Here is a 26,568-nt window from a genome sequence, read left to right on the forward strand (position 1 = left end):
AATTTGTCTGCATATGCTACCATTACATTTTCATAATAAAATATAGTAAAACAAAAATAAAAATGCCAATAAAATAGATTTGTTTCTAAAAATGGCAGGGGGTGGAATGTGGTACCTGGACATGTTTTCTAACACAGTCCACAAAATCATGTTTTCTCCCATATCACATTTTAAAAATAGACTACCAGGTAGAGGATAGCCCACTTGCAGAAAAGCTCCCTCAGGAACCAGCAGGAGATGTTCAAAAAACGCTCTGAGTCAACATGCTGACAATGATCAGAAAAAAAGACAAATTCCACTAGCATTGGGCTGTATACAAAGAACCATCATATCCCAGACCTAAGGGATGATATATGATGCACCTGGAAAAGTGCATTCAGTTTGGGTAAACTCAATTCCAGAAATATGTGGAAGATTGGAGAGAGTAAAGAGAAAAGAAAAAAAAATGATGAAGTGACTGGGGAGGTGAGGTTGGGAAGGGGGCTTGGGAGGAAAGATTAAAGCAACTGGCTAAGTAACTTAAGATTTGACATGATAACAGCCAACAAATATTTAAAAATAGCAAATACTATGAAGACAGAGAAATTACTTGTGATGGTAAAAGAACACAGAGAAAGAAGCAGGATTGAGAAACCTGATGTTCTGGCTATGTGTAGACGAAGATAAAAAACTGAAAAATATAGTAACTTTTGGAATATTCTCTTAAGGAGTCTGTAGGAAGCTTTAATTCATAGCAAATTTACTACTAAACACAAAGAAAGCCATGGGTATTGGAAGATAATGATTGTAAGGAACGGATGGTGGCCTATATGACTAGAGATATTCTTTCTTATGTAGTAGTTCTATAAATCTATTGTAATATGAAAACTCTAATTTATGTTGAAAAAGGGTATATTCCTTGCCATGAGGCAAGGTTTAAACCAGACTTTTAAAGAACCCATTATTACACAGTTTGCTCTGGGATCTCTGACTAACCCAGGGGAGAAAAGTGTTTTTAATCTGCAGTTTTCCAAAACCAATTCAATTAAAAATAATAAAAAATCTGAAATCCTGTCCATAAGGGTTAATAACTACAGAGGTGTCCAACAGATATTCAACCACAAAAATTCAAATGCTCTTTTCATTAAGCCTCTGGTGTCTTTTTCCGTAGCTAAATCAAGATAATTGTTTTGGGGCTAATTTCTGAGGCTGTTTAATAACACCTCCTGCTAGACTTCTCATGTAAACTCAGCAAGAGGAAACATCCAGAGTAATAGAAAAATATTCTGTTCATTTTATAGCTCAAATTCATACTTTTCTTTACAAAAGAGATCCTGCTGTTTGAGTTTGGCAACTGTCATACCAACTGCTTTGGGGAAGATTGGATTAGAAGGCAAAGCTGACTATGCAGTAAAGTCTCCACTCTCCAGCAGGATTTTTATGTAAATTTCATTACAATTCATACTTTTGTAGATAATGAAAAGGATACAAAACACTTTAAGGTTTCCAAGTCAGCAAAATAATGAACAGGACAGTCCGCAAACCACTTTACTACATTTTTGACATGTGGTCACTCATATAAATGGGCTTTGTATCTGTTCTTCTATCACAGAGGATTTTTTTTTTTTTAATGCTACATTCTAACAACTCATAGCTCTACAGATTATTGCTAATGTGTGAACATGAACTACAAACAGTTCATCATACTTTTAATTTTAGTAAGTGGCAGATTTTGCATTATGTTTCCTTAAGAAAATATGGACAATCTTTTCTCCCAAAATGCAGTGGCTCACACCTGTAATCCCAGTACTTTGGGAGGCCGAGGCAGGCGGATCATAAGGTCAAGAGATCGAGACCATCCTGGCCAACAGGGTGAAACCCCGTCTCTACTAAAAATACAAAAATTAGCTGGGCCTGGTGGCGCATGCCTGTAGTCCCAGCTACTCAGGAGGCTGAGGCAGGAGAATCACTTGAACCCGAGAGGCAGAGGTTGGAGTGAGCCGAGATGGCACCACTGCACTCCAGCCTTGCCACAGAGTGAGACACACATACCTTATAGACTAATAGCAGTGCCAGAGAGGTATGCTTTTATAATTAACCAACCACAAAATTAAAACTATGTAGATTGATCTGTAATTATTATTTTATGTAATTTGTGATGACATGTAAGGGTAAAAGTATGTTTTCAAAAGACTAGCCTCTAGAGACAATATGTTTTTGGGTTTCCAAATGGATCTTTCTTAGCAATAGTCAATGACTATAACAGAAACAGTCAAGAACATATTCTGTAGCACAATGTACAAAATGTATTATTTTCCTTCTGCTATTGTCATTTTGGTTCCATATATTGTCTTGTGCTGGAAGGTGAAATTCCCATTAGTGTCAATGGAGAATCCAGGCATGGAGTAAAGGAAACCCAAGACTTAAGCAACAGTGACAGAATTCTCCAAGTGAAGCAAGAATGTGAACAAAGTATGCATTTGAAATATAAAATATTCTGGTGATCCATTATCCCATTAGTGGAGTTGAAGTTTTCAGGGACGTATGCTCATCTTTATTCTAGGATGACTAACACACATGTAATATTCCCTTTGGTATATTTAATAATTTCACTCAAAATAGGAAGCCTATTGACATTTCACTTCATTGCCAAATCAAACAAGATTAGTCATATGAACTGTGTCTCACTGATAGATGAATTTTGATGGTGAAAAGTCAAAACATGATGATGCATAGCCTTTGACTTGCAGTTGGCCTTTTGGGAGCCATGCTGTGCCTCTTTCCAAAGGAGAGAAGCCCAGACTGGGTTCCTGTGGACTTACCCAGAGAATCATATATAACTGGTTCATGACTTTTACACTCTAGAATGCTTTGTTCTCAGGGAGCTCTCAAGTGCATTCAAATGTTCCAGAAGCAGACATTCCCAAGCCTTTGCTTTGGGAAGTCCTGATAATTTAGAGAAACAGCCAGAAGAGAAAATGGAGACAACATGACCAACCGATGCTAAATAGAGGCAAAAGGCTCATGTATGCTAATAACAAGATTTCATCCTTAATGCAGGATTTTAGTGATTGTTTTACATGCAGTATCCCATATAAGCCTCATGACAATCCTATGAAGTAAGTCTGTTATTATTCCCATTTTTGGATGAGAAGACTGAGGATCAAAAACTAAATAGCACTTTATTTCTTTGAAGATCACATGCTATACAGTGGAGTTGCATTTGAGCCCATGTCCAGATTTCTTAACCACTTTAAATATTACTTTAATCTTCCTTATTACCACAAAACACACACAAAAAATGTAATTTACCTTCTGTCCATACTTTTCAGAATATATATTGATTTTTGCTTTACCCTTTTATGCTCCTTTTGGTGGTTTCAAACCTGAATTAATCTAGTTCTTAGATACTGATTTTGTTGTTGATGGTGGTGGTGGTGTATAGCTCTTTTATATGACCCTGACAAATCACAGATGGTTGCACTGCTTTAATTTCCTTTTAAGAGATTTTTCTCCAAAAGTGCCAGCCACACAGGGAAGAGAAGGTAGAGATTACTCAGTTTGTTGTTGGTCTATAAGGTTATGACAGTAATACAATGTAATTTCTGAGAATAAAATTATATTTTTAATGACAACAGCAATACTCAATGAAAGAACACAAACTCGTGCAGGCCCTGTACTAGATGCTTTGGGTATAAGAACTCATTCAGTACTCAGAATAACACCGGGGAGTAAGTATTATTGTAACCATTTTACAGATAACAAAATAGAGCTCGAGTAATCTAAGGAAGCTGCTTAAGGTCATGCAAAGTCTATAGCAGAACTGATCAAGCACACATCTCTCTGCCTGCAGGGACTTTGCTTTTTCCTTTACCACACTGCCTGCCATATCCAGAAATATGAACTGTTCAGGCTACTTTCTTTAAGGCTAGAAATAAACTTTTAAGATTTGACAGACTGTGTTAGAGACCAAGTGAACGTCATTAGTATAAAAATATAATAGTAAAATGCCTTTCTTTCTTCTTTCTATCACTTGAGTCTTTCTTCTCTCTGCCCTTGCCACATTTTCATATGAAATGATATCATATCTTTCAGTACCTTGAGCAATTACGATGCTGTGGGGCTTTGAAGAGGCAAACCATCCCCAACTTTAGCATTGCCAAGCTTAAAGGTGCCTGTGGGAACAGAACATCTTGCCTTTCTTGATCTGGTTGGCCTCAAAACCTCAGCTATTAATTATAATCCAGGTACTGTACAGGGGACCTAAGAACTCTACTTCCTTTGACTTCTGTTCCTCATTAGGTTCTGTGACTTTGGTCTCATGAAGAGACAATGGAAAAAAAGCAGGGGGATAAGAGATATTTCCCCCTCAGCACTTGGCCATTTGACATCTATGCAGAGCTATATTTGTCTCTGTCTCATCCTTTTGAAGGTAAGCTTGTGGGGAGTACCAGGCATGTCATGTCGCATTAAGTGCTCAGCACACTCTTACTCCACGCTTAACATAATAACTCTCATATTCATTCATGAGAAAAGCCTCCTTTTCTTATGTCCAGCCAACTGAAAAGATTCATAAGGATGATTTAGAAGGTTGAAAGGCAACTTTAAGCACAAGAATTTACAAGATGCACATACACACTAACAGAAAAATCTCACAGTGGTAAATTATACTATTTGAGCTGGTGCTTCTTCTCCTGTTTAGACCTAATGTCTGCATAAAATGTTTGTTCAAAGCTAGTACATATTGTTTTACTCAAGAATATATATATATGTCTCTTTAGAATTAAAAAAAGGAAAAAAGAAAAACCCATCTGTTTGTGAATAAATGTGGCTTTTTCTTCTGTACATTTGAGTGGCCTGTTTGGTTGAAAGCTTATAGTACTTATTTTACCAAGAAAAAAATAAATTTACTAAATTAGCTTCCTCTAGAAAATAAATCTGGATACGATCAGGAGCAGCCAAAGCAAGAAGCAGTAAAATCCAAAAATAATGTCACAAACAGCTTAAGTCACTTAACTTTATGTAAATCTACTGAGGAGTAAAAAAGAAAAAAATAGAGCAGAAAAAATGTCTGAACAAAGCAGGTTAAAAACTGGGAGGAGAGAACTCTTGCATCAAAGAAAAAGAAACAAAAGAAATTATAAGCTATTCTTCTTTTGCTGGAAAGAAATTAAGGACTTACACCTATGATACATTGAGTAGAAGCAACTACAAAAGAAAAGAAAAAAAAAAAAACATGCCCAAACCTGTACTTGAATCAAGGTGGAGTGACTACCTGCCACAATTATAGAAAACTGTCTCAAGTTATTGTTACAGGATTATTTCTGAAATAGGAGATATTCAAGTATGTAGCACACTTCTCAAAATTCTCTCCCCTTGATCAGTAAGTTATAATATTTCAGCACATAGTAAGTGCCACATTCATTAATTTCTAATACTGAATTAGGGTTTTCTAAATCTTCTTTATCCCCTTTAGAGTTTTGTGCCTGATTTCTATTATATTGTGTATAAAAATGTATCAAAAATGATGCATGTTTTTTACTCTATAAATTGCTAGGTAAAAATTATTTCTTGAGTATTAAGCGTACATATATGCCTTCTCCCTGCCCTGCCCCATACTATAAAAGATTGCTTGAGGTGAAATGATTAGTCAATATTTTAAAATAAAGAAATACCTTGATGCATATATTTTTAAGAAGTTTGATATCACTCAGCCTCTATCTTTGCCTAATAGTGAGGTAACTATTTATTCCTTATTTTCTGAGGCAATCTTAATTTATGTCTCTTGCTCTGGCACAATTATTAATAGTACCCACTTTTACTTTCAAAAGTATCCAAATTTAAATAATAAATTATATAGGTATCTGATATGGTTTGGCTGTGTTTCCACCCAAATCTCATCTTGAATTGTAGCTCCCATAATCCCCACATGTCATGGGAGGGACCTGGTGGGAGGTAATGGAATCATCAGAGGAGGATTATCCCATGCTGTTCTCATGATAGTGACTAAGTCTCATGAGATCTGATGGTTTTATAAAGGGCGGTTCCCCTGCACACGCCCTCTTGCCTGCTGCCATGTAGGAAATGTTTTTCTCCTCCTTCACCTTCTGCCATGATTGTGAGGCCTCCCCAGCCATGCGGAACTGTGAGACCATTAAACCTTTTTTTCTTTATAAATTACCCAGTCTCTGGTATGTCTTTATTAGCAGTGTGAGAACAGATTAATACAGTATCTCTACCTAATATCAAGGCAGCATGGTAAGGAATGATCTAGGGCTTTTGAGACAAGCCCCTCAGGGTCTTTGCGTATTTCCTTTGTTTACTTACTGCATAAACTTGGGCGATTACTTATCCACTCTGAGACCAATTTTTCGTCAGCAGCATATGGATAATAATAGCTCACAGACTTGTTGAGATAACACAAATGCATAGTATTACGTCTGGGTACATACACAAATGGGGACAATAACATCAACTTACAAGATTGTTGTGCAGTTTACTTAAGATGATGAATTTATGCATAGTGCTCAGCACATGGTAGATACTCAAAAAATATCATTTTCATCACACTCATTCTCATCATCATCACTATCATTGGCCATTAGTGGCTGTTTGTAAATATTAGAGTTAATCATTTCTTCCCTTCTAACCCTACCTCTTCTGGTACATGCTGATGTCACATCTGTAAAACATGCTTAGAAATGTGTATTATACCCACAACAATCAGGAATTCGGAGCAATTTTAGACTGCTTGGCATACTAACTGAACAGCATTTGGTCTAGTTACTGGGCAAAACATATTGGTTTGTCTGACATAAAAATGCACGTCTCAGAGTGTGTCTCAAAAGTTCCTTCAATGCAGAGGACTATGAACTCTAACTCTTGGATGCTCTAGGAAGATCCTAGGTCCTTCCCTCTCAAGATGGGATGCCTTGGAAGTCTCCATCTTCAAATGATTTTCATTCCATTTCATTATATATCCAAGTTTTTTAATTTAAAAAATATTATAAGAATCCACTCTCAAGCCGGGCATGGTGGCTCACACCTGTAATCCCAGCACTTTGGGAGGCCAAGATGGGCAGATCACCTGAGGTCAGGAGTTTGTGACCAGCCTGGCCAACATGGTGAAATGCTGTCTCTATATACAAAAAATTAGCTGGGCGTGGTGGTGCATGCCTGCAGTCCAGCTACACAGGAGGCTGAGGCAGGAGAATCACTTGAACCCGGGAGGTGGAGGCTGCAGTGAGCTGAGATCATGCCACTGCACTCCAGCCTGGGCGACAGAGCAAAACTCCGTCTCAAAAAAAAAAAAAAAAAAAAAAAAAATCCACTATCCAGGTAAATTGGTGCTCCAGCATGATAGGCAGTGTGTTTTCTGAGGCTTATCTTACACCTGATATAACTCTGCCTGTTCCCAGTTATGTATATCCCAGTTTGAGAAAGAACAGGGATTTCCCAGTTAGACACAGCTGGCCTAGAAGCGAGTTAGTTCTGCACACTGTGTGCTTTTGTAACCTTTGGCATATTACTTAATGTCTCTGATCCTCAGTCTCTTGGTCTTAAATATGGGGATATTATGATACCCACTAAATTGTTTGATAATTAAATGTAATCATATCTGTAAGGTCACCAAGTCATATGTTAGAAATTCAATCCATGTCAATAATTTCACCTTTTTTCAGTGTTAAAATAGTTCAATGACATCATGTCAGGTCACATTGATGAAGACCGATTTGAATTTATTTCTATTGGGACACAGAGCCCAAAAGTACTTGAAAGATGACGTCTGGCTTACCACATACAAATGTCTGTGCAATACAACATGGAATCTCATGCAACCATCCAGGTCCTTCCTTCCAAATTCCCATAGTAACTCAACCTTTAGTGGTAATTGTTTATTAATGGCCTTACTTGACTGGGCATATTTTTTTTTTAATCCAGTTGCCATATAGAAACCATATGGTTGAGATGTCTTTAGACTTTAGAAAGCATTGGTAAAATGAAAACAGAAATCATATTCCCAGGCACAGGATTCGATTAGCCAAAGACTTCCTTCTTTACTTGGCTGACACTTCAGTGTCCTTCAGGATCACACTCAGATATATTCTCCTTTAGAGTGCTCTGAAAATATTTTTTTGCTTTCCTCTGTCACTGTACTTATTACAAACCACTGAAAATTCATGTTCATTAATCTATCTTCTCCCTTAACCTTTGAATCTCTAGAGTAGGTTCCCAAAGTGAAGTCAGCAGATCCTCTGGGGTCCCTGGACCCTTTCAGGGGGATTTATAAAGTGAAATCTATTTTCAAAATCATATTAAGACATTATTTGCCTTTTTCACTCTGTTGACATTTGCAATGATGATAGAAAGCACTGGTGTATAAAACTGCTAACATCTTCGCATAAATTAAAACTGTGGCACCAAACCATATGTTGCACTATAGTCATATTCTTAACCACCTCACACTTGCAATAAAACAAAAACAAAAACAACACAAAACAAACAACAAATAAAAAAATACCAATTTTAAGGATGTCTTTTTAAAAACAATCATTGTTAATTTTATGAAATCTAAATCTCTGAATATACATCTTTAATATTCTATATGACAAAATGGATGCATGCAAAAAGCACTTTCACAGACTACTGAAGTCTGACCATCTTGAGGAAAAGCACTTATGAGATAAATGTTTGAGTTGTAACCTGACATAGCTGCTCTCTTCATGAAATACCATTTTTACTTTAAAAAGCAACTGACAGACAAACGATGGTTATTCAGATTTAGGTGCTGTGCAGATATTTTTTAAACAATGAATGAAAGCAAGCCAAATCACTTCAAGGAAAACAATCAATAGTACTTATTGCCAATGATAAAATTCAAACATGCAGACAAGAATTGTAACCTGAAGAACAATTTGTATCTGTCACTGTGAACTTGACAGCTTCGTAATATGTAAAGACTTTTCTGATAAGCTTGGTGGTGATATTAACAGTGGTGATTCCTTTTAAAATGTTTTATGAAATATGCTGACATATGGGAAATCTACATAACTCAGTGAAACCATACTTTCCAAATGACCAATGCATGATGTTACAAAATCATACATGTAGTATATTGGTTAAAGATCTATTCAAAATGTAAGATTAACCAATGTATTTTAATGCAGCAGATTTTTAAATGTTCATTGATATGGTTTCAGATTCCACCTTGCAACTAACCTTTAATAAATTATTTGTCAAAGTTTTATTCAGTATCAAAGAAGAATAGCACATTTATCTGAGAAGGCTAGTAAAATATTCTTCCTTTTTTTGCATCTAGTATCTGTGCAAGGCTGATTTTCTTCATAAATATTGAATTAACAATTAAATATTTTAAAATTTCTCATTTTAATTTCTAATGTGGTAAATATTGAGAGATGTAACTCACAAAAAATAAAAGTTCTTGGTTTTTTTAATTTTTTGAGCAGAGTCTCTCTCTGTCACCCAGCTGGAGTGCAGTGGTGTGATCTCAGCTCACTACAACCTCCACCTGCCAGATTCAAGTGATTCTCATGCCTCAGCCTCCCAAGTAGCTGGGATTACAGGTGTGTGCCACCACACCTGGCTAATTTTTTGTATTTTTAGTAGAGATGAGGTTTCACCATGTTGGCCAGGCTGGTCTCGAACTCCTGGCCTCAAGTGATCTGCCCGCCTCCCAAAGTGCTGGGATTATAGGCATGAGCCACCATGCCTCACAAGAGTTCTTAGAATCCTCAATAATTTTTGAGAGTAGAAATGGGTTCTTAGCTCAAAAAGTTTGAGAAACACTGAAAGCAGCACTGTTCATCTTTGTGTCCAGAGTACCTGAGACTCGTGAGGTGCTTCATATGAGTTTATTTAACAGATGGATGAGTGATGAGTAAGTGAATATTGCCTATAATGCCAGAAGAATCTGACACGTTAGAAAATATCTTGATTTGCAATATGTGATGAATCAATTAAATTGCAATTTAATATTTCCCCCAGCTTTGTTTCTTGCCTCGTAATGCCTATTTCCAAAACAGGTAAGGAGACACACCACAGGTGATTAGTTGTTCAGCCATGATTAATCAACTAATTAAATCAAGTTGAGTTGGTGAGGGGGACGGGGAAACAGTTATTTCTCTATAAGTCCCTTCTCTGATAGCCAAACAATTGACTTTACTTCTTTCATTATCAATGTATACATTTTACAAGAATTTATTTGGAATAGGATAGTTTCTAACATGTTTTGAAAAATTTTTTAAAGCTTGGTTGACCATTTTTTAGTATTGTTTTATAATGATATTTTGAGGCATATTTAGTACCCACCTCAAAATTTCAAATGCCTCTTAATAGTGTGGAGAAGAGAAACTGATGGGCAGAAAAACTGGGAACTGAGGAGACAGTGAGTAGGGAAATCAAGTGTCAGCTAAATCAACCCATAGCCTAAGGACTCACAGAAACAAGAATAAAGTTTAAATTAAAAAATAATAACAAACTCCAAACACTAAGGTTTTTTTTGTTCTGTTTTTGTGTTTACTTTTTATACTACTATTCTGCTTCCTTCAAGCCAAAGTCATCTCTTTTAAAAGAGAAAATATCTTCTTGATAACTCTGTACTTGGGAAACAGCAGAAGCAATTTGGAATCCATGGTACATTTTTTTAGTCTCACTGAATACAGGAGAGTCTCTTGCAGGAAAGGAGCACCATTGAGTTGGCTGATGTAGTTAACATACTATACCCAAGAGCTAAAGCTCTCTAATTATTCCATAAAGCCTATGTTATCCATTGTAAAATGGATCTTGTCTCCCATTAGGTTGGTGCAGAAGTAATTGCGGCTTTTGCAGTAGTTTAATGGCAAATACCGCAATTACTTTTGTACCACCCTAATGACTTCTCTGAAATAAGGATAACTTGTTCAATCAGTAGTATATCATCGTTTCATTGGCAGAGTTTTAGTTTTTCTTTTTAGAATATAAAATAAGGGTACATCTTACCATTGATAGCATCTTAGATTCAATGAAATATAGTAACCTAGGAAGACAATGTTTGATTCTATAGTTATATGGTGAGACCATATTCAGAAGTGTGGTCTCTAATACCTTGTCTGTTTTCCTTTCCTGTCTCCTTGGAAAATAATGGACCCATCTAATGAGCAAGTAAGTTGATGTGTTTCAAGGCAAGGTAAGCAAGTTTGAATGGCACTATTTGATCCTTAAGAACTTTAGAGTTTGGTAGAAAGCTTATATAAGCCCAAAGCAAAAAATAAAGAAAACTATTTAGCTGAAGTATATAAATAAAATGTGATCACATAACAGAGATTTCTATAGAAGGAGTCCATCCTAATTTTTATGCTTCAAAATATTAAACATTTCCTCAGCTTATAATTTAGGATATATATGTGTGTGTGTATATATATACATATATATGTAAATTTTAATGCAAACAATAGTATATGTAATTACCCTTTGCATTACCCTTCTCTTCTGAAGTGCCAAGGAAAATGTGTGCAAAAACATTTATGCCTACATCATTATCTGTGCATTGGCTAAACAATCAAAAGTACTTCTGCAGATGCATGTATGAAAATTAAGAGCATTCCCACTTCCTCATTCAGTCAAGACAGTCATGCTGTTCTGGCAACAGATACGCATAATGGAAACAATATTGCTTTAAATAATCAAAATACACAAAGGCACATTTTTCTGAGTGATTGGAAATAACCCTGACAAATGCTTGCATTTGGTAAATTATGAGCTAGCCAAGTTATGTTTGCATAAATATAATGAAAAGCATTTTTTAAAAATTTAGTAAGCATATAAAGCAAGGCATTCTCTTGGTAATGATTTCTTTGACGGATAAACCAACAACCACACAGGGCCAGTTTATGAAGGTGCCTCCTTGAGTGCTTTAGAATGTGTGTGTATGTGTGCGTGTGTTTGTGTATATGTACACAAATATATGCACAAAAATAAAAAGTTTGCAAAAATTATGTAAGTGGCAGAGATTCTTACAACTAAAAAGAAATAGAGAACAAGTGTAAGCATTTAAAATAGCTACTTATATTTGAAAAGAAGAACACAAGCTAAGTGCAATTGAATGCTTTGTTAATATGGTACATGGATAATTCATATTCCCCATACATAACTCTTGGATAACACAGAGATTACCTATTAGGTAAAAACATAATTATATTCTCTTCCAGCAAGCTAGATAACACACCTCAGCTGCACTCTTAAACAGGTATCTGTATGTAGTTGAAGAGGAGTTGTGGGTGGCTAATGAAAAAGTATTTGAATAGGGCAAAAATAATATTCTATTGACAGGTAATATGGTGCTATTTGTTATCAGATTGCTTTGGGTAGACCCGAGCACTGAGCATCCAACATGTGGATGCAACAACAAAAACAACAATAATATACATTCAAGCAAAAGCCAAGGAAAGATATACATTCATTTAGGATTGTCCAGATTATCATGGTTTTTAAACTAAGCCTAATAAAGTAGGGAGACTGACCACTCAATTGGCCACATGGATAGCAAAGCTATTGTGAGAATTCTATAGCCTTTAAAAGTCACCAGGAGCCAAGGAACACACTTTTACGTGAAAGGATTATCATCAAGTCCTTTTCCTACAGGCAGGCCATACAAAACAAGAAATTTGCACATTCTCCTATGAGGATAGACTGTATTCAAAAAGATAAAATAGGCCATGAACAGTGGGTGGAGTGGAGATGATATTCTTAGGGGAAAATTCCTTTAATTCCTAAGCATGAATTGTAGGAAGAGCCTGATTGTGATTTATGGCCTTAGTCATCCTTTTTTCCCTGAGATAATTGTACACTGTAATTTTTCTTTCTGATAATTAACCTTAGTCATCAAGTCTTTCCCCATTAACCGCCACCTACCTTCACTTGAGGATGGGAAGTAACAGCTTGAGAGAAACCAGGATTACAACAGGCCTCTGGTTGGGTAAAATAGCGCGGCAGACCAAGTTAAATTTGTACTACTTTCCTTACCCTTTGAGGTAGTCCCTATTTCTTATCTTCTATTCCTCCAATTTAGGGCTAAACCCCTAGAAAGCTTAATGCTTTGCTTTTGTTTCAGTATTAAAATACATTAGAGCCATTTGGTAAGTCCTTATCACCCAGCTTATGACTTCTCTTCCTATGAAGAGAAATCTCTTCATGAAATTTCTCTCCTGAAAGTCATCCATGACTAAGTCATTGTGACAGCTAATGTTCTCATATTCCATCTTCCTTGTCTGTGTCTCCTCCTTGTTGCCTGATCAGGCCTTGCTTCCAGAAACTCTCCACCCTTTCTTCCTTTCTTGGGACATTCTCAGTTTTCTTTTTAACTGTGTGACTGCAACTTCTGTCTCTTGCCTCTTTGCATTCTATGCGTATGTGACCTAAAAGTTTGTTCCTTAGCCCTTTTCTCACCTGTTCTCTCTTTTCGTTGACAATCTCACCTATCCTTTGGGTCTTGTCTGCAGAGGATGCCCACAGCTCTGCTGTTAGCCCTGCGTCTCCTCAGTGCTAAATACAGGTTTCCACCTGCACGCTGCTCTTCTCTGGAAAGACAAGCTTTGGCACCTAAAACATTCATTACGTCCAAATTGGATTCGATATCTTCCCTCTCACATTTGCATCCCCTCCTATGTTTCCTATTTTTTCAAAAATGTCATCAGCAAGGTTTGAAACCTTAAAGTCAAGTATGACAGCTTTCCTGTCTCTCTCTGCAATAATATGCAAAACCCTGTCAATTTCTCCTCTAAGGTATCTTAACCATTTATATCCTCTTTTCCATCCCTTTTTTAAAAATTTTCTTTTAATTTTTTGTTTTAATTTTTATTATTATTTTTTGAAACGGAGTCTTGTTCTGTCACCAGGCTGGAGTGCAGTGACGTGATCTCTGCTCACTGCAATCTCTACCTCCCTGGTTCAAGTGATTCTCCTGCCTCAGCCTCCCAAGTAGCTGGGACTACAGGCGTGCACGACCACGCCCAGCTAATTTTTGTATTTTTAGTAGAGACTATGTTGGCCAGGATGGTCTCAATCTCTTGACCTCGTGATCTGCCCACCTCGGCCTCCCAAAGTGCTGGGATTACAGGCATGAGCCACTGCGCCTGGCCCCAAAATTTTTGTTTTTAAAGACAGGGTCTTGCTCTGTCTCTTACGCTGGAGTGCATATAGCTCACATGATCACAGCTCACTGCAATCTCGAACTTCTGGGCTCAAGCGATCCTCCTGCTTCAGCCTCCTGAATATCTGAGACTACCACCATGCTTATCTAACCTTTTAAATTTTTTATAGAGATGGAATCTTGCTGTTGCCTAGGCCGGTCTCAAACTCCTGGCCTCAAGCGATCCTCCCATCTCAGCCTCCCAAAGTGCTGGGATTATAGGTGTGAGCCACCGCTCCCAGCCCATCACCTCTTTTCTATAGGTTGGCTTCCTGCTGTTCTTTCACAGGCTGACCTGGCTACAGGAATTTTGCCATTTAAGAGCTGCTCCCAGCCGGGCGCGGTGGCTCACGCCTGTAATCCCAGCACTTTGGGAGGCAGAGATGGGCAGATCACCTGAGGTCAGGGGTTCAAGACCGGTCTGGCCAACATGGTGAAACCCTGTCTCCACTAAAAACACAAAAATTAGCCTGGCATGGTGATGCACACCTGTAGGCTTTTCTGCATCCAAACAACATTATACATTGCTGCCAGAAAAATAATACCCAAGGCTGGGCGTGGTGGCTCACGCCTGTAATCCCAGCACCTTGGGAGGCCAAGGTGGGTAGATCACAAGGTCAGGAGTCCAAGACCAGCCTGGCCAACACTAAAAATACAAAAATTAGCGGGGCATGGTGGCGGGTGCCTGTAATCCCAGCTACTTGGGAAGATGAGGCAGAGAATTGCTTGAACCCGAGAGGTGGAGGTTGCAGTGAGCCGAGATCGCACCACTGCATTCCAGCCTGGGCGACAGAGCGGGACTCTGTCTCAATAAATAAATAAATAAATAAAATAAAATAAAATAAAAAACCACAGTTTTGTTCATGTTTATGTGCATTCCCATATCTACATGCATATGCTTCAGACATTTGCTTTGCCAGTATTTTTCTTTTTCTGTAGAAGTGTCTTTTTCTGTCATCATCCCCTTTTCCTCTCTTCAGTACCCTTATATCATCCACTATTTGAGTTTAACAGTTTTGTCTTTCCATTAGATGATGAATTCCTTAAGTAAAAGGCCTGATATGTTTATCTTCAAATCCCCCACATACACTCCAGTGCCTCACAAAAAGTAGCTCCTCAAGAAATCTTTGGTTTTGAATTAAGGTGAGGTTCATTCCTTTGTTTAAAAATATTCAACATTCTCTGTTTGCTACATGTTACAAACTGTTTTACCTGGTCAACAAGACCCTTAGACTTGGGATCTGGGAAAGGTGGGGAAGAGGAAAACAGAGAAAGAGGAACAAAGAAGAAGGAAATTGGAAGCAGCAGCACATGGCAGGCTGGAAGTATTCTGAGACCATTTTTGTGTTGTTCCTTTTCCTACTGATTACTATCTGGTCCTTGAAGGCCCAGACATCCACATACCACTACCACCAATCTCTCCAGGAATCTCAATGCTCAGTGCCCCTGTTAGACCATATCGAGGCCTGCCACTCCCAGGGGATGCCCTTTGTCCACTGGCAGCCACTTAGTGACTGATGTGCTATGCTCTGTCTTGAGGCAGGAAAACCGGACTAGCCAGCTAAGCCTAAGAATGCACCTATCCTAAATGCTAATGGTAATTCCAGACGCATTAAGCAGACACTCAGACCTTTAGGGCCTTCTCTTTTTGCCAAGTAATGCACAGGTATTAGATTTAACTGGTTTCTAGGAGATGGCTGCCCTGAATTTGGTGTTTCACCCAGGTGGTATGAGCCAACAGAAATCTGGGTTGTGTAAGAGGGGAAGTATGATGATGAAGGGAGGCCTAAGCATCCCCATACAGGCTTGTCTCATGTAGTTAAATAAATACATTTACTGTTACCAGCAAGGCCAAAGATGAGCAGGGGGAAGGGGTAGCTCCAGAGAGATGATGGGTTTTTCCTTAAAGACTAAGCTCTTTTGTGGCTTATTGGCCTCCTTTACTTCATATGCAGATATCTGCCTCACACTTCCTTCCTTAGTGTATAATACAAGAGCACTAAACTAAAAATAAAACAAACAAACAACAAACAAAAAAACCCATTACTTTTGGTGTGCTGATATTGGAAAATGTAAACTTAGAGACTGTTAGGTAATCCTAAGTCCAGACTCATTACTCATTTAACCTTGGCACAAGTTAATGTTTAAGTGAAACTTTACAATAACTAGTTTCCATTTCTTCATTCTCCTTACATTTTTTTACCCATTTTCATTGTAAATTGTTTTACATTATTTTGCTCTTCCTTTTCTTCGGTACGAGAATAAAGTTGTTTCTGTCTCTGTGTCATTTCCACACTTTCCTCTATACTCACTTTCCCAGGAGACGATCTCACCGATGTCCACACCGGACCAAAGGCATCTGACACATACTCTCATAACTTTCCTCGCCTCCACCTCAGATTTCCTGACACCATCCTCTTTTCCTGTCCTTCTCTCTTGGAATAAGACAACAACAACAACAGAAAACAAAAACTCTCTAGCTGGCATAACTACCTGGATTCTCCCCAACTCCTGTTCCATTAATCACACATTTCCCCTAACAACTCCAATTGCCCCTGCTCCACTAATTTCTTCCCTTCTGCAAACATGGTCAAATCTCCACTTGCCTAAAACTTTTCTTGCTTACTTCTCCCGCTTCACTTTCTGGGTACAGATTCCTCACATTTGCTATCTTCAATTATTCTCCCCTTCATTCTTCTCATGCCCTTGAAATATGTATTCTGTGGAATACATATCTGAGGAAACAGTTCTTGTTGACCTAATCATTGCTGACTCACTAGCTGCTTTCATTCCTTTTATGGTTCTCACGCTGTATTAATCAGCGCGATTGACCATCCTGAACTACGCCAGTGTTTTGTGCTTCTACACTGGGTTACATGCTTTCTTCATCTCTGTAGCTAGAGTTTTCTCAGGTTTCCTGAAAACTTTCTAGTTCCAGAATAAATTCTCTACTTTCTTCTTTACAAATGTATTATCTGTCTTTCCTATCCTTTAATAGCTTCATGAAATTATTTGCATCATCTGTGAATATGGTTCCTTTCATATATTACCATAACCCCATTAGAATTCATTTCTTATAGGCAAAAGCCCCTAAGATGTTTTTTAACTCTCCTTGGTAAAGATACCAGTAATCCACATAACAAACATTTTTTAATATTTGGGTCCCAGCAAGATGGTGTTTTCTTAATTCATACATATTTTGGAAATTTCTTTTTGTTTTTGTTTTTGTTTTGTTTCCTAATCATGTGTGTCTGACCATGACAGAGCTATAAGGAAAAGTTGTTTGAGCTCAGGGTACTTGCAATTCATAGTTGTTCTCTGAAAACCACTGTTCTGAAATTACTGTGTTGTACATCATGAAGATACCCTGGAGCTCTTTCACCATCCTGGATTTTCTTCTTCCTTCTTGCATATTTGTGATATGTAGCATGAGAAGGTTATGACTACTCTGAAAGTCAAGTGGAAGCTTAGGTGGTATGTATGAGTGTTTTTATTGTCACCTTCCATCTTTGTACATGTACATTGGCAGAGTTTTTAGAAAGAAGGGGTGATGCTGTCTAGCTGGTGTTTCTCAGCTGGTCATATTGAAAACACGTAGGTAGATGCCTGCCTACTTTTGATCAGACCCAATGGTGTAAAGTGCCCCATATCCACCTACATGTTGTGTTCACCTTTTTTGCTTGAGAAATGACTATTCTTACAGATATAGGCTTTCAGGGAAAGGTATGATAGCCTTCCTCTTCAATATATTCTTATAAAACTTTTGGGCTTGCCTGATAGACTCTTTCACATATCCTTTAAATTTCCATTCAACCCTCAAGACAGAGGTAGCTTCCTTCATCTTACATAAGAATAGGGTTGAAAGAATATCAGAGAGCAAGTCAGGCTCCCAGAAGGACCATGAAAACTGTATTTATGGAAGGCCATAGATTCAAGTTTCTGTAACGTGGGCTTTCCCCCAAAGTAATGACTGCTAAAAACATGTATGTCCCAGGGAACTGAGTTAGGTTCCTGTCCTGAGACAATTCCTGGGAGAAAAGAGATAGCCAATGCAGAGACTGTATCTATCTGGCTTACTATAGTACATCCTCTGCTTTGCAGTGTCTAACAGAAATGGGTGCTCCATAAATATTTGTAGAACTGAAATGCATTGAAATGTTGGCAAGAAAACAGACAGCATTGATAGCAGTACCAGATTTGGGGAACTTGGGCAAATTCCTTATTTTTTTTATACCATTTCCTTAATAAATTATCAGATGTTCCTGGTGTAGTGATTTAGGCAGACTTTTTCCCCTAGGGTGTTGTCAAGGTAGTTGGGAATTTGGTTGAAGCTGATCTCTGAAAAGATTCAGTGGTCAGAATGGAAAATCTCACCGCAGGACATTTTAGGATTAAGTACTCTCACAAAGAAATCAGTTCTGCTGAAGCTTCTGGACCTAGCCGATGCTGACTACAAGATACTAGATTCGACAGACAAGTAGGCAATACAGCTGTGTCTCTCCCTTTGTTCCTCCATGGGATTTAATCATAAACTTATATTGTTTGAATAAGTTTCACTAATTATGAAATATGATCAGTTTGGACAATTACATGAAATGTCAAATAGAAATATCCCAGACCTGGCATCAATGGTTATAAATCAGTGTTCTAGTAATGTTTAATGTACCCTCAACACTTTTTCAGAAACCAAAAACATTTTACTTTAATCAAAAAGAAAACAAGGTATGCCACCGATGAAAATGACATACATATTTTTGTGCTTATTATTTAAAGAAAGGAGAAACATCTGAAATCTGTTTGCTAACTACAGTAAAATACAAATTAGCCTGCAGGCACCGTGTGTGCCGTACCCTGTCTGCTTGCCAGCCCTGCTTAGTCCCAACGTATTAATGAGCAAGTGCAAGTATTTGAACAATCAGCATTTCTGCATTTGCATGCAAACTCTCATGCTGTGTAATTATACACAGAGCTAGCACTCAAATTAATTAAAGCTGATTTTTCTGTGACTGCAAACTGGTCATATCCTCAGCTTTGCCTTCCTATGAAGTCATCACTCTACATTCAACGTGACACTCTGTCCCCAGCATTCTTAGTAGTGCTAATGTTCGACAATTGTGAATCCGGCAATATTTTAGAGAGCAGCTGACAATGGCTGGGTGTTCTTATGCTTTTCCTCTCCCATCTTTGCCCCTTCTGTAGTATAAAGAACAGCTTTTGAACACTTGCTTTGTAATTATCTCAAATACTAATGCAAACAAATTACATATATTGTTTCAGTGGGTTCCCTCCCCTCTTTTATGACACCACCCACTTGATTAGAGCTTACAAACAATTCATCAAACTTTAAAAATTTGTTTATTTGATGCCAAGAAACAATTAGTTGTGATGGTTTTAGTCTTAATTTTGAAAAGGCTTTAACAAATGATGTTTTATTTTAAGAGATAAAGATCTTATAATTCAAAATCAGGGAGATTAGGAAAGAAAGAAGCAGCAATGACTGCTAGATTCGATTAAGACTTTTTGAATCCTTATCAAACATAATGGACTTGAAACGGAGACTATTATTTGACAGAGAGATCCGTAAATGTTAACTTCTAGGACAGAAGGCTTTCCTTAACTCTTCCACAATAAAGCCATCTCCTTTGGTTTCTCCGTTCCTCTGAAGGAAATGTTCCTGTGACAATTCTTTTGAAAAGACATCTTCAGAGCAATTAAGATGTCATTATGATTCTCTTTTCATAAATTTAAATCTCTGAATAAAGGTGGCTACTAAAACATCATCACGTAGGGCCTCGAGAGATGAGCTGCTTTGACATTTTCCTCTGAAATCACCCGTTACCACACAAGCACAGCTCACCATCTTCCTCATTTCTCTGCATTTCATTAGCCAGAAACTGTACCGACAGCTATTGCAGGGGCTGGCTATCTCTTTTTAGAGTAGGCACCAGACAATTCTATCCCTCAAGTTCAAGATCCTGAAATACACTGGCAAGATTGCCCTAGTAATCTACATTTGAAAGGGAAGATGGAGTAGTAGGAGATTTCTTTATACTCTGACTTTAATGATCAAACAAAAAGATATAATTGCCCTTACCTTATCAGTTGTAATGCTGGATCCACATAGAACACAGTTATCAAGCTCCCTTCAAATTCCAACTGGCAAACAAGTGAGAAAAGAGTATTGAGCCTTTTCCAGAGAGACTCCTGGGGAAATCACAGTCACAACACTATTAAGATCCCAAGCCTTCCCTTCTGTGTTTCATCAAGAATTTCCTAAGCAGACAGGTGTCATATTGGCATGAATTTTGTTGCCAGGTACATTTTAAAAGTTGGGCGTGGCTGTGATCAGGTAGCCAGTTCCACCTGTCTCTAAACCCTCATAACCTCCACTGCTTTCAATATTTTGCTCAAGTACCCAGTGACTTCATGATTTACCCACGCACTGGGCCCGACTAACTGAGGTGTGGGAACAGTATCGAGTTAAGCAGCACCGTCATTGTAGTACACAATGCTCATTGCTACTGGCAAATACCTATTTGCTGAATCAGGACTGGGCTGCAGTGAGCAGGACTGGGCTGTTCTACAGCTTTCTGTTTGTTTCCTTTTTAGAATCACCCTCTTCTAATTAAATCTAACCATTTAGCAAAAATGGGCTCTTTTTATGTTCCTGTCTTAAAAATATAGCTTTATTTAAACACAGAGAATGACTGTATTTTCACCTTTTCTAAAGCAACTGTTTGCAAAACAAAAGGCAGAGGAAGAAAATAAAATCAGAGTTCCTCAAACAGTCAAAATGAACATCGCTGTGTATATTGTATGTTGTACATTTTGCTTCTAAATTTTCTGACAGCAAATCAAATACATGTGTTAGTTATGATCCTTTTACTTCTAAAGAGAAAAGGATAATAGGAGAAGCATTCTGTAAACTTATTAAGGAAAGGAAATCATTTTTGCTCCCTAAGGAGCAGTAGACAGTTAATTTATTTTATTGTTGATTGTGGTATTAAAAAAAAGTTGGTTGGCTACATATCTCTTTATAGTCATGTATGTAAATGGAATTCAGGTATTGAAGAAGCAAGACAAGACTTTAGAAACATGCCAAAATTATATGTATTATTTGTCATGCAAGTATAACATGATCAAAACAAAGTATAAAAAATATAAGACTAAATAGATGGAAAGGTCATGCATTTGACTTGTAATTTCAACCCATTTTGTCAATGTACTGTACTCTAGAGGTGGGATTTTAATTTTCTCAGATCTCTTGATTCCTTAATGACATTTAAATCCAGCAAACTGTGCTATTTTTAGATTGATTTGGTCTCAAATATCAAAGTTTCATCCAATATCTCACCCAAGCAAAAATTTCTTACAAAATATTGCCTTTGCTTCAACTTGCCTATCACATCTAGCACAAGATTGACAGGTAATGAGTTCAATAAATGTTTGCTCAGTACATGTTTAGAGGTACACTTATAACTACATATATGGAAATTATAAATTATATAAATCAACTAACCTACGAACTCTTGAAAGCTTCTTTCATATATAGGATGTATACATGGTATGCACATACCTGTGAGCAGTAATCATTAGCCAAGTAAATTAAAATTAAATAACTTTAAAGATAATACATTACTACCTCTAAGACAATGTAGTTTCATTTTAAATGAGATCTTCCTTATTTTTGACCAATATCTTCCCGAATTTTCTATTCTTTGGTATGAGCTTTTTCTAAAGCTTCTGAGGATAAATTTAATCCCTATTCCACATGAAAGTTATTCAACTATTTGAAAAATGGCTATCATTTTTCTCTATGTCTCCTCTTTCTTCAGACTGAAGATTCCTTTAATCATTATAACATGATATGGCTTTTAATGCCTATCACCATATTGGAGAGATTCCAGTTTGTCCATGCCTTTCCTAAATGTGGCAGTTAGAACTGAATGCATTATTTGAAATGTGGTCTAATTATGCAAAATACATGGGTACTGATGCCTGCCTTGTTCTGGACTCTATTTCTAATAATTTAGAATTTTGTGGAGGCAGGAAATGCACTCTGAGGAGGGGTTGGCATCATTATTATTCTTAGTGCTTGAACTTTTACAAAACTAAAACTTCTAAAAACATCTAAATCTTTTTCATACCAAATTCTGTTTACTCAAACCTCTTACAACTTTTTCCATCCATTCTAGAGTTTATCTCTGGTACTGGCTCATTGTTCTAATTATTTGGGATATTTGGATTCTTGATTTTGCTATCCAATGTCTTGGTTACCACATTTCATTTTATGTCATTCTTTAACAGACATTTCAGCGGCTACAAAAGACATCTGAGTGGCTACTATGGGTCAGGCAATGATCATACCAAGGGCAAGATGACAGGTCCCTTTCCTGAAAAAGCACACAGCCTGACAAGGAGCCTGACAATATCATTATTATGCCTTCCATGCTTTCCTTCAAATCATTGGCAAAAAAAGTGCTAGTGCATGTCTCAGAGACCTCTCTTCAGACTGGCAACAATCAATCAACCCTAGATAATGAGAATAAAACAACTCTTATCATTTTTATTGAGCACTTATTTAATAAGGAGTAAAGAGCACTTTATGTAAATTGTGTCACAAGAAACACAGTATCCTTATGACATAGATAATTTTAATCCCTATTACAGTTTGGGAATTATGGTTCAGGAAGCTTATGCAAATTTCAAAAATTTTCATGGTTGATAAGGTGCAGAGCTTCAATTTGAACCCCTAAGGCTGTCTGACTCCAAAGTTCATTCTTAATCACTTTTAAAGAGAAAATTCTGCCATTTTGGAAACTTCATAACCATATTCTAAAGTATCTCTAACTTATCTTCCAGGAACATATGAGTATTTTGATTAAAATACTTGCAAAAATCCAGTTATATTCTCTTTTGAAGAGAAAACATAAACTAGGTTACTTGTGGCTGCTTTGTTCTTAGCGACCCCATGCTGATTCTTAATAGTCAGTGCCATTTTTCGACAGGCTCACTTTTATTTTAATAATTGTCTAAAGTTTGCTAGAGACTGATATCAAACTCATTGGTTTGTTCTGAAGTTCTGGAGTTCTCAGAATCTTTCATTTCTGGTAAAATCGAGTTAACATCAACTCCTCTCTATTCTTTTTTGTTTTGTTTTGCTTTTTGTTTCTGTTTTTGAGATGGAGTCTCGCTCTGTCGCCCAGGCTGGAGCGCAGTGGCGTGATCTTGGCTCACTGCAAGCTCCGCCTCCCGGGTTCACGCCGTTCTCCTGCCTCAGCCTCCACAGTAGCTGGGACTACAGGCGCCCGCCACCACACCTGGCTAATTTTTTGTATTTTTAGTAGCGACGGGGTTTCTTTCACCGTGTTAGCCAGGATGGTCTCCATTTCCTGACCTTGTGATCCGCCCGCCTCAGCCTCCCAAAGTGCTGGGATTACATGCGTGAGCCACCGTGCCCGGCCAACTCCTCTCTATTCTTGCCTCTGCCCCATTCTTCATGATATCTCAAACATAATTGTCAGAGTTTCCACAAGCACATCCGAAGTTCTTTCTTTCCTGAAGACACTAGAATTTATTTATGTAGCTATCTGCTTCACCTTCTTGGGGTTCACTTCCTGCGATGGGAGTTACTAGAAGTAGAGAATGACTTGTTCTGTATAAAGCTTTACATGGACAACACACTGTAAATATATTTGTTGAAAAAAAAATCTACATAGCCGAGAGGGAAAAACAATTCTGCTATGCTGTTTTGTAAAAATGAAAAAAGATGACTATTTTTGCCTTCTTGGGAGGAGCAACACATATATCACTTATGAATAGTTCTTTTGTTGAGGAAAACAACTAGATAAATCTAGAGGAGACGCTCAAGTTGAGAAAGTCTAGGTCCTTCTGGGTGTGGTCTGATAAGCAGCACTGGATAGCGAGAGAGCTACATTTCTCTATAATAAATTAAAAACAATTCGTCAGTCTGCAAAAGAAGACTTGGAAATGGGAAGAATGGAAGTAAGATACTGCCCAAGAACATGGCAGAAAGCCCAGAACACAACAGAGGAATACAGCCAGGGAGGAGTTTCAAGGAGCTCACACTCAATTCTTCTTTTTTTGAAACAGAGTCTCACTCTGTTGCCCAGGCTGGAGTGTAGCGGCATAATCTCTTGGCTCACTGCAACCTCCGCCTCCCAGGTTCAAGCGATTCTCCTGCCTCAGCCTCCCGAGTAGCTGGGATTACTGGCATGCACCATCACATCCAGCTAATTTTTGCATTTTTAGTAGAGATGGGGTTTCACCATATTGGCCAGGCTGGTCTCTTAACTCCTGACCTCAAGTGATCCACCCACCTTGGCCTCCCAAAGTGCTGGGATTATAGGCATGAGCCACCATACCCAGCCTCACACTCAATTCTCAAAACATAGCTGCCTCAGCCGTGTGCTAATCCAAGGGGTGACACAGAAATAGCAATATAAGGCAAGGTCCTTTCCTTCCAGATGGAAATATAGTCAATGATCCCAATTTAGTAAAATGAAAAATATCTTTAGAAAAGAAAATAGTGTCTGTTTGGTAATTTTTACTATTCCAGTGCAAGTGGGTATTAGAAAATAATAAAGTATTATTATTTATTAAAATAAATATATGATTTATTAAAAATAATTTTTAATATATTTGTGTACCTTTTTATTACATAGAAAAGCCTAAGATTATTTTTGGTAGGTAAGCACAGAATGAAAGGACGGTATGTTATCAAGAGACTGTCGAGTCCCCACTTGTGAGAGATTTTCAGAAAGTTTATTTTACCCTATCTAGAAGAGACTGAATAATCAGTTTCATCTGAATTTTATAGGAATAACCAAAGAATTAATAGGAAATAAAGGATTTTTGAGACTTTTCCAGAAGAATATTGATATTATTTTCAATATTCCTAAAATGTTCTTAGTCAAATAAATATATGTATCAATAAAAATAATCAATTCAAATGGAGAGTAGAACACATACTATTAAAAGGGATGCATATATGTACATATGTATGTGTGTGCTTATTTAAGATTCACAATTTAAGAAAATGTAGGATTCACGATGTTCATCACGGTTTGAAAGTTAATTTATTGCTGAGAATGGTTCTCACTGGTAATATGCAGTACTGGAAGCCACAGCACAGTAGCATTACCGTAATTCATTACAATGGGAAGACGAACCTCACAAATTCAAGAAACTGAACAGTTAGTTACAGAAGGGCAATTATGGGACCTGGTCTCATTTCATTATCTAAGATGAGTGAGAATAAAATGCAAAACTGACACATAAATGATGCAAGGCATATTAAGTTTGAGATTTCTTCTTTTGTTTTAATTATCTAAGTTTTTATTAATAAGTGCTTTGAATTATATGATCTTATTTTGATGCTGGATATTTCAAAGAAAAATAGTGTACGGGCTTATACATTATATAGTAATGCTAATAACTAACTTTTTTTATTACTATGTACCAGATAGGGTGCTAAACATTTTACATATATTATCTCATCTATAACTAACCACATCAGTAGTTTCATTATCTATTTTAACAGAGAAGAAAACTGAGGCACAAAGAAGTTAAGTAACTTTTCCAAGATCACACCGCTAGCAAATAATTGAACCAAGATTGAATTCAGGTAGAATCTGGAGACTGTATATTCCTATTCATTTATTTTGCATCTTCTAGGTGCTTTTTTTAAATGCACATACTATATTCTCAAGTATTTTTCATATGGTCTATACCCTTAGGAAGGAGAGATCCATTTTCCAAATTTATTTTTAATGCTAAAGTCTTTAATGTCATCTTCAAAGTGAGTACAAAATATACTTGTGTCCCTTAGGACTCAGCTAACTGGTCAAATTACTTAGGTATCTTTTGTTGATTTCATTGGGCAGAATTAATTGCTGTCTCCTCTGTATTCCTCATATAATGTACAGATGCCCATAATATCCATTGCACCTATGTATTTACATATCTGCTTACCTCCAGGACCTAGCTCAGTGTCTGGAACACAGTAAATATCAAAAAATATTTGTGGAGTGAACTTGGGCCAGTCCACATCTTTTCTGCATCATTTTTCTATATATAATTTCCCCTGACAGCCACTGATTTGTCTCCTGCTGGGGTAAAACAGAGTATTGTCTTCTTTGGACTTTGAATTAAATGTTTTCCCTGTTTACCAGACTAAAGTGGTAAAGAAACTCATGTTCCAAGCAAGGAACATTTTTGATAAATAAATGAGTTTAAAATGCTGAATCCACAGTGTCATGCTGAACTACCTCAAAAAAGAAGTTGCCCAAACTTTGTCTGCATTCCCTGGGATAGATGTGGCTCAATGCCATTCTCTCCAAAATCTTTATTATGAAGTAATCTGACCCATAGTTTAAACAGAC

At 37.3% G+C, this 26,568-nt stretch overlaps 1 protein-coding gene and 1 pseudogene across 3 annotated transcripts in view; both read right to left on the reverse strand.

Moving 5' to 3' along the window:
- ADGRL2 (adhesion G protein-coupled receptor L2) overlaps positions 1-20,320 on the reverse strand; it is a 295,308-nt gene extending 274,988 nt beyond the window's left edge. For 2 of the 3 annotated variants that reach the window (XM_063653684.1, XM_063653672.1), the window contains exon 1: positions 20,259-20,315. The gene's annotated coding sequence lies outside the window, so the exon portion shown is untranslated. Of the gene's footprint in view, positions 1-20,258 lie in introns of all 3 variants that reach the window. The other variant, XM_054499971.2, reaches the window with a different exon arrangement.
- LOC129043772 (hsc70-interacting protein-like) overlaps positions 1-26,568 on the reverse strand; it is a 33,496-nt pseudogene that overhangs the window by 3,002 nt on the left and 3,926 nt on the right.

This window comes from Pongo pygmaeus, chromosome 1 (assembly GCF_028885625.2).
Source record: "Pongo pygmaeus isolate AG05252 chromosome 1, NHGRI_mPonPyg2-v2.0_pri, whole genome shotgun sequence".
Lineage (NCBI taxonomy): Eukaryota > Metazoa > Chordata > Mammalia > Primates > Hominidae > Pongo > Pongo pygmaeus.